Below are 8,839 nucleotides of genomic sequence, written 5' to 3'. Positions count from 1 at the left end.
AGAAAAACAAAGATTAAAAAAAAGCCATCCTGTTTCTGGTATATTGCATTCTGGTAGCTAGCAAACTAAAACAGGGGAGTCTTGAAACAAGGGTAGGACTGCAGATGGAAACATAAGAAGAGGGTATTGGGTTTTACTTCCATACATACGACCCTCAGTAGATTTATCTCTGGAATTGTTAGTGGCTTTAATGAAAAGATGTCCCAAAGGATAAGAAGCTGAGCTCCTTTGACAGTTTTCCAAATTTTCTGGGAGAGAAGCATGCAAATAACTTCTGTTAGAAATAGGAGTTTCTGAGAGTTCTGTTCTTGGTCACCTGACAGCCAGATGGCACCAAGAAGAGAGAGGAAATTCTCAGACCCTTACTAAAGCACAATTTCCAAAACTGTTCCAGTTAAGAACTGTGTTCTTAAAATATAGGTTACTATGTGTTAAGACAATAACATTCTATGGCCAAATAGTTTGGGAACTAGTGAGTTAAACAAGGTTATTAACAATGTTCAGGACTGTTTTATTATACCAATTTCACTGAAAATCTTCCAGAAAGGGATTTATTAAGAGGCATTTTTCAAATGCATTTGATCTTGAGGTTTCTTTTTCATGGATTAGAATTGGGATCCCTGGCACAAAAATTATGGTCTTTCCTCTAAACCAAGGCAACAGCACTTTTCTGAGCACAGAGGAGTGATGTCTTTCCATTTGCCTCCTTCCCAAAGCCTCTGCTCTGAAGAAAATACCCTACCTCTTTAGGCTGTGCACCTGCCTACCTGCCCGTAACCTGGAGAGGGGAGGGCAATGGGGTTAGAGCCAAGGACTCCATGAAGTTAGCTACCTACAAGGTGAGTAACCATAGGCAAACTTCATAACTTCCCTGAAATTCTCCCTTCCTCGACTTCATCCAGGGTGGTTAAGGGAATCCAGGTGTTGCCAATAAATCCTGAATATTGTAGTTTTTAAAAGGATATTTGGAACAAGGATAAAGGGAACAAGAAAAATATGTCTTTCAGGTTCAAGAGATAAAATTTTCTAGAAATAGATTTTTAGATATCTGGTCAGACATGGAGAAGCTTGTTTGAAAATTAATGAGGTTAACAATTAGGGAATCCCAGGGTCGCATAAATCAATTCCACACAGTCAGTTTTTTTTTAATCTGTCTATTCTTCAACCGGGCCTTTGTGTGAACTTTGGTTTCCAGACTCTTTTCTAGAAAGGGATGTGTGCTACAGGCTAGAGAGTCAAACAAGGACGTGGAAACCCAATTAGTACACATCCTTTCAGAAAAAGGCCATATGGAGGCTTAATCTTATGTCTTGAAAAATTGGCAGCTTTCTTCCTAGGAAACTGCATTTGGTGGTGTTTAAAGAATTCATCCAATGCAGCTTGAGTTTTATGGAGCTGTAAATATTTGAGCAATATTCTGGAAAATGGCAAACTGAAAATAGGTAAATGCTCAGCTATAGCTATGTCATTTCACTCCTGAATCCTAAAGGCCTTTTGAGTAAAAATTGAAATATAGATAGGCTAAATAACCAAAGTTAAATCTTTGGCTTTGTGGAAAAATTCCAGGGTTAGTTAAATGGTCCATTTAATTATTTAATACAACTTACATAACTATATTTTTATATACGGCACCTATGACCTTTATTGCATTATGTCTCAGCAAGATAAGTTATTAGAACAATAACTCAGTACACAGTGAATGCTTATAAGAATTCTTAATTGCAAAGATGCAAGGGTCTTTGGTTTGACCCAAAGGGTTCATGAGAGATTGTTTGGTGTTTTCTTAAGAGTCTTAAAAGTCAAATTGTAACTTCTTTGTCAGAAGCTGTCTGCAGCCTCCAAGTCTTGTAGGGGTAAATCTGTGACCCATGGTTAAGTCCATTTTTTGGAAAATAGGAAGTCCACAACTCAGACGAGAGAGCTGAAGTTGAAATACGATAAAATAAAATAAAATAAATCTGGATGGAATACTGGTTTTATTCTCTGTCATTCTCTGAAATACTTATGGTTATCACAGAGTTATAAGTTCTTGAAGATTCCAGATATTACAAAAGCTTGGTTATTAAACGTCATTTGAAACATGAGAGAATTTCCATCAACGTTTTTCAGTTTTCTGCTCTGAAATTTGATCATCAAAAAGAAACATCTATATTTAATGGTTACCATGATCACATCCCCATTGTGTCCAGGTCAGAAGGGCTGAAATGCCTTCCCCTGGAAAGCTTGAACAATGTACTTGGTTTCCTGAATAAAACTCTACTCAGAGTGGGGACCTTTATTTTGGAGGAAATTACCCATTAACCAGGGAATTTATTAAAAATATGTGTAGGGAGGAGAAGGAAGGGTTCTGATAACTTTAAGGCTAGTTGTGAGCTTCTCCGAAGCTCTGCTAGTGCTGTTGGTGAAACAGCAAGAGAAGAGTTATTTTCAAGGCCATCACACATCAGGTATAGAGACAGCCTTGAGTTGGTAGGAGACACAACTTCCTTCCCCCTGAGAAGAGTTCAGCTTCTCCGGCCTCTAACTGATACCATGACCCCTACCTCCTAACAACTCTAGTTAAGTCATAGTATAAAGAGGCAACTGTTTCGGAATTGCACGTGTTTACTTCCATCTTTTCTTCCCCCTTTATCTTGGTGTCATGGGGTCCAAAGTCTAGAAACTATGGATCCAAAATGAACACATCTACGTCGTGAAATATGGATTGACCAGGGCTCAGTCAGGACAACAGCAGGTTCTGAACCAGTCTGGTGATATGAATTATTTTTTAAAGTCAGCACAATTTGCCTTTGGTGTACTTTGATGCTTTATGCAAGCATTCAACTTTATGCTAAGATGGCATAGGGCAGGAGTAACAAAATATAAGAGAAGAGGACCATTTTAAGTCATTTGATTGTTGTGAAGATTTGAGATAAAACTGTTCACTCTGACTACTGGTAAGAAAGAGTGCCATCTAGAGGCCCTGCTTAAAACTGCATTTTAGTCTTAAGATTCATCCTTGACACCTTGAACTGCTTTACTCTGTCACTGTGGGACTCATGATTGACAATTAGAAAGAACGGTTGGTAGAGCCATTGTAACTGAGAAATCATGATTTAAGGGGTTACTTTGATTACTGATTTATTATATAGATACTCCTTTTTGTTTTCTGGTATATCGGAGTAGACAGAGGGAAATTCCTGAAATCTCTAAATTGTAATCCAGCTGCCTTGATCTCTGATAACGATTGTATAGCCCTTATCGTCTGCCCCTGTAATTGTAAAAACCTGTGACTAACCTTCATTTGTACCCGTTATCTGTTCTTCAACTTTAGAGTCTTGTCATCACTAAAGACAGACCTTAATGTTTATTAATGAAGGGTCTTGGGCCAGCCCAGCCCCAACCCACCCCAAGTCCAAAGTTATCTCGATAACTTAGGTTGGATCTAACCAAAGTGGGCCTGCTTGAACTGCAGTAGCTTAGACTTTAACCTACGAGTCATCTGTACCTCATTATAATATTCCACCATTTTCTTACCTGCGACTAAGCATATAATCTGCCTGTGCATACTCAATAATTAAATCACCTCTAATTATATCATCTGGGGCCACTGTGCTCATTATCCTTAACCCTGCCCATGTTTTCTCTGATAAAACTATCAGAATTACTGCAATTCGGGGAGACAGATTTTGGACCACTGGGCCATCTGCTCTCCTACTATGCACCTAATAATCTCTTTCTCTCTCCCCCAGTGTCTCAGGAATTGGTTATTGAGTGCATCAGGCAAAAGAATCCATGGCTTTTGTCTGGTACCACCATATGTAATAGGGCCAGGTAGTATGAGAACTAAATTGTGTTGACAGAGAGTGAGGACCTGGGACCTTACTTCCGTTCTAAATAATGCCGTTATCCTTTCCAGGCATGCCTCTCGTAAGTTGATAGTAGTTGTGGTCTAGTGGTTTTCTTTCAGATTTTATACTTTGGAGTTTCCTAAAAATCATATTTCTCCTTTTCATTTGTGTTAGGGAAGGTAAATTGTTGAAAAGTCCAAGGGAAGAAATTGTGGAAAATAGCGACATGGAAGGTATGAAATCGTCTCTAGTTCTATGTTGACACATTTAATTTGATTGATTTACAGACTATGTTTCTGAGAATTAATTTTCCCCCATCTTGAATTATCCTATTCAATAGCATCAAACAAACTTTTCCCAACATAATGCTGATGTTCACCCTCCAATCTTCAGGCCTACAATGAATCAAATGTTTGGGCAAGAGCTCAAAAAAAGGTGAAGTCAACACAATCTATCACTGCTATCATGCCATATTCCTATTACATATATATTCCTATCTATAATAAGAATTTTGTTGAAAACTGAACAATGTTCTATGCCAATTTGAGTCTATTGTGTACCCCAGAAAAGCCATGTCCTTTAATCCTCATTCCATATTGCTGGATGGGATTTTTTTTTTTTTTTTTTTGCGTAGGCAGGCTCTCAGAATCAAACACGGGTTTCCATTGCATCACCCACGGATGGGATCTTTTCATTTGTTTCCATGGAGATGTGACCCATCCAATTGCGGGCGGTACTTTTTAATTAGGTGGTTTCCATGGAGATGTGTCTCCACCCATTCAAGGTGGGGTTGCTTACTGGACCCCTTTAAGAGGGAACAATTTCAGAAAAAGCAAAGAGCCACCAAAGTCAGCAGAGACAACAGAACCAACAGAGCCAACAGAATTGGACAAAGCCCTGGGGAACTGCTAAAGATTCCTGGAGAGAAAGCTAGCAGACGTCGCCATGTGCCTTTCCAGCTGAGAGAGAAACCCTAACTTCATCGACCTTTCCTGACTGAAGGTAACCTCTTGTTGATGCCTTAATTTGAACATTTTCACAGCCTCAGAATTGCAAACTGCAATTTAATAAATTCCCCTTATTAAAAGCTGATCTGTTTCTGGTATATCAGATTCTGGCAATTTACTAACTAAAACACATACTAATGATGATTTCATCATCACTGTGGTAATATGATGGGTAAAAAACATAGGAGATAGTGATCAGGGTGACTGTCACCCCCCCCTCAAAAAAAATGAAAATGGAATTGACAGTGAACCTGGACTGAGGAACAACTCCTAAAATATTTCTTCTACCACAGAGAAAAGAGGCATGCATGTGATTGAGTTTAAGGTCTGCAATATTGGATTTGTTGTTGCCACTTTCACATAAGAAGTTTAAAACAACTCTTTGATCTTAGGTAACATCTGGCTCTTGCAGTAGATGTTCCTGGATTCTGCTATAACAGGCATGCTACAGAGAAGTAGTGCAACCTCCAAAATCTTCAATAATGATCTTTTTCTTCAGGATGATCTATATCCTTTGAGATGGTTATTAGTGGAGTTCAGTTTACCAGTAACACAAAAAAATTGTCATTTGTTTTCAAACTGCAGGAACCATTTGTAAAAGCTCAGAGATTGTTTGCCTCATTCTTTCAATTAATTAAAAAGAGGATTTTTTAATAGCCTCAAGTGTGGTGTAATTTATAATAGGTCTTTCTCCCTCCTGTTTTTAATTACCATCTTTGCATGGTGATGTTGGACCTTTTCCCTTTTATTGGATACTTATGCATAGTTTCCTGAGACCAGCTCTATGGCTGTTAATTAGAAAATAAAAAAGTTTTATGTATTTTAGTCATCTTCAGTTAATGAGAAGAGTGGAATTGCCTGATTGGGATTTATTGTTCCTTCTTTTCACTCCAATGAAAAGAAAAATCTTCCCTACCAGATAATGATTTTCCTTTTTTAAAGCATAATGTGTATGAAAGGTTAGAAAGACTGAACGACAGCCTATATGTTAGTTAAAATTTTCCTGTCACTCTGGCTATTGCATGGACAAGGCAGAAACTCTCAGTGTGTTACAAGGATCTAGACAGAGTTCTTGACCTTTCCAGTTTGTTGAGCACATGAATAAATGAATTCCTTTGTTTCCTTGGAATAACTACATAATTCCTGGGGGTGGAGAAAATAAAAGCAAAAAGCAAATCAATAGTTATTGGGACGTTTTGGAAATACAGTGTTTTAAATGATTGAAGCACTGAATTAAATTCCTTGGTGTTAGCTTGCTCAAAGAAGAAACAAGTGTGTGCAAATCGATAGAAGTTGGTACCTCTACAGCGTGGGTTATTGGCATCCTTATTAATTTCAACTTTCGAAATGTCAACTGGAAATAGTTTTTAAAAAAGAAAATAAGAATTGGGATACAATTCCCTAGTATTTCCATGCTTTCCTCTTTATTTCTTTCTTCTCTTGGAAATGAAGAAGAAATCCAAAATGGCAGAGGGATTGGCTCCTAATCCTCTCAGCAATGTCCCACAGCAATCTTGTAAATAAGAAGGTATGTAAATCTTCAAGTGATAAGCATATTTGATTAGTTTTTCATTAAAAAAATGAGGATAATATTACTTACTTGCAAGTTCTTCTAAAGAGCAAGGGGAACAATTGCATTTTAACAGAATCATCACAATTTATAGATATTACTATTTCCATTCCACTCAGAGACTGCCTTCACAGGACTCTTCTTTCTTCTGCTCCATTCCTGAAATGACAAATATGAATATATCAGGAACAGTTTCATTTTCTTCTTCCTTGGAAAAATAAAATCAAGCTAAGACTTCACCTTGAATAAGCTTTGCCAATGGATTCATGAACATGGAGCCGCTTATGGTAAACAGAGCTATATGGCATATTTCAGGTAGAGCTGGGTGGTTTAAGAGTCTCTTTTATCATGAGACTTTCCTCCATAGCCAGAGGACCCCATGGATGTGAAGAGACCTTTGTCTTTTTCTTCTTCCGTATAAATCTTCAAGCCATGAGCTCTGAGACAACCTTCACTTTCAAAGTCACAGTACATGTTCTTGTCTTATGGAAGAATTTGAGCTCCATTCTCTAAACTTTCATGAATAAAGCTTTTTTCTTCATGTTTCCATCATGTGGCATTCTGGCATCATGGTACCAGCACTCCACCGATATCCTCATTCTGTGGTTCTAACATCAAAGAAAGAAGCACATCTGAAATCTGCCCTGTGTCTATGTTTTAGGGAGATGCACCAAGAATTTCAATCTGTAGACACTATCTTAACAAGCTCTTAAAGAGCTAATAGGAAGAAATTCTGGTGATAGTTACAATTTTTGTCTTGCCTTAGGTTACAATATTCTTTTACTGTGATTCACAGTAAGAAATGCATTTTACATTGCAATTCAATACACATATCATAATTTATGTAGCTATTTATGCAGTTTAAACAAAATTTCATAATAATATTTATATCATAATATATGTGAAGCCTACTGTTATTTTCTATTACTTTATTTTGTTACTTGCCACTACGTCCTGCTAAAATGATTTTTGTAACAGCTTTATTAAGATATAATTCGCATACTATAAAGTTCACTTTTTAAGTATATAATTCAGCACAATTTAATATATTCACAGCATTGTGCAAAATTGCCATTATAAAATTCCAGTGCATTTTCATCACTCCCAAAAGAAGCTTCATACTCATTAGCTGTCAGTCCCCGTTTCTCCTCTCCCTCATTCCCTGGCAAGGATTAATCTGCTTTCATGGATTTGCTGCTTCTGGCTATTTCATATAAATAAAATCATAAATATATGGCTTTTTGTATCTGACTTCTTTCATTTAGCAAATTATTTTCAAGGTTCATCCACGTTGTAGCATGAGTAGTATTTCATTCTTTGTTTGGCTGAAAATCTCCCATTGTGGGTATACTACATTGTGTTTATCTGTGCGTCAGTGGATGGACAGTTAGGTTGTTTCCACTTTTTGACTATTATGAATATTGCTGCTCTGAACACTCATGTATACATTTTATGTGGACATGTATTTTCAATTCTCTTGAGTATAGGAGGTGATTTCTGTGTCATATAATAATTCTATATTTGACATTTTAAAGAACTGCCAAACTGTTTCCAATGTGGCTAACCAATTTCATTCCCAACACCAGAGTACAATGTATGAGGGTTCCATAGCTGTTATTGTTCTTTTATGTTTTTTTTTTTAGTACAGCTGTCAAGTGAATATGTAATGCTATCTCATGTGGTTTTGATTTGTGTTTTCCCAACGATTGATGGTGTTAAACATCTTTTGACATTCTTATTGACTTTCCTATATCTATTTTTTTTATTTTAAAATACTTTCAAACGTATAGGACAATCACAAAAATAACTCAAATCCCACGAAGAGAACTCCAACATACCCCTATTCTTCCAGATACCCAGATCTACCAATTTTAACATTTTGCCATATATACCATAGAATTCTAGCTACCTGTCTATCCATCATGCTGTCAATCCATCTATCTACTCATCTATCAATCCATTTTCTGTACACTTGAATGCAGGTAGTATATGCACCATGCTCCTTACCACCATGTCCATTTCCTATGAACAAGATTTTTATTTATCTATCCACCTTAGTGTACATAAGTTCAAGCAATTTTACTATGATATAAAATGTTTAAGAAATTTAACATTGTTATAAAACTTACAGTCTATATTCTCTATTTTTTGTATGTCCCAATAATGTCCTTTTGAGCCTTTTCTCCTCCCTTGTCAGATCCCACCAGAATCATACATTGCCTTTAATTGTCATCATCTTTTTCATTTTTATTGTGGTGTGACTGGTGCTCTGTTGGCAACGGTGCTGGCTGAGCCATGACCCAGGTTCGATAGTGTCAAAATTAAAGAATTTAGAGACGAGAAGGCCAGTAGGAATAAGTAGTAAAGTTTATTGAAAAGAGAACTTTATCAAAAAGAGAAAGCATATGTTAACCGGGATGTGCCCAAGGGAA

The sequence above is a fragment of the Tamandua tetradactyla genome, chromosome 14, assembly GCF_023851605.1.
Source record: "Tamandua tetradactyla isolate mTamTet1 chromosome 14, mTamTet1.pri, whole genome shotgun sequence".
Taxonomy (NCBI): Eukaryota; Metazoa; Chordata; class Mammalia; order Pilosa; family Myrmecophagidae; genus Tamandua; species Tamandua tetradactyla.
Note: the sequence above shows the minus strand (reverse complement) of the source record.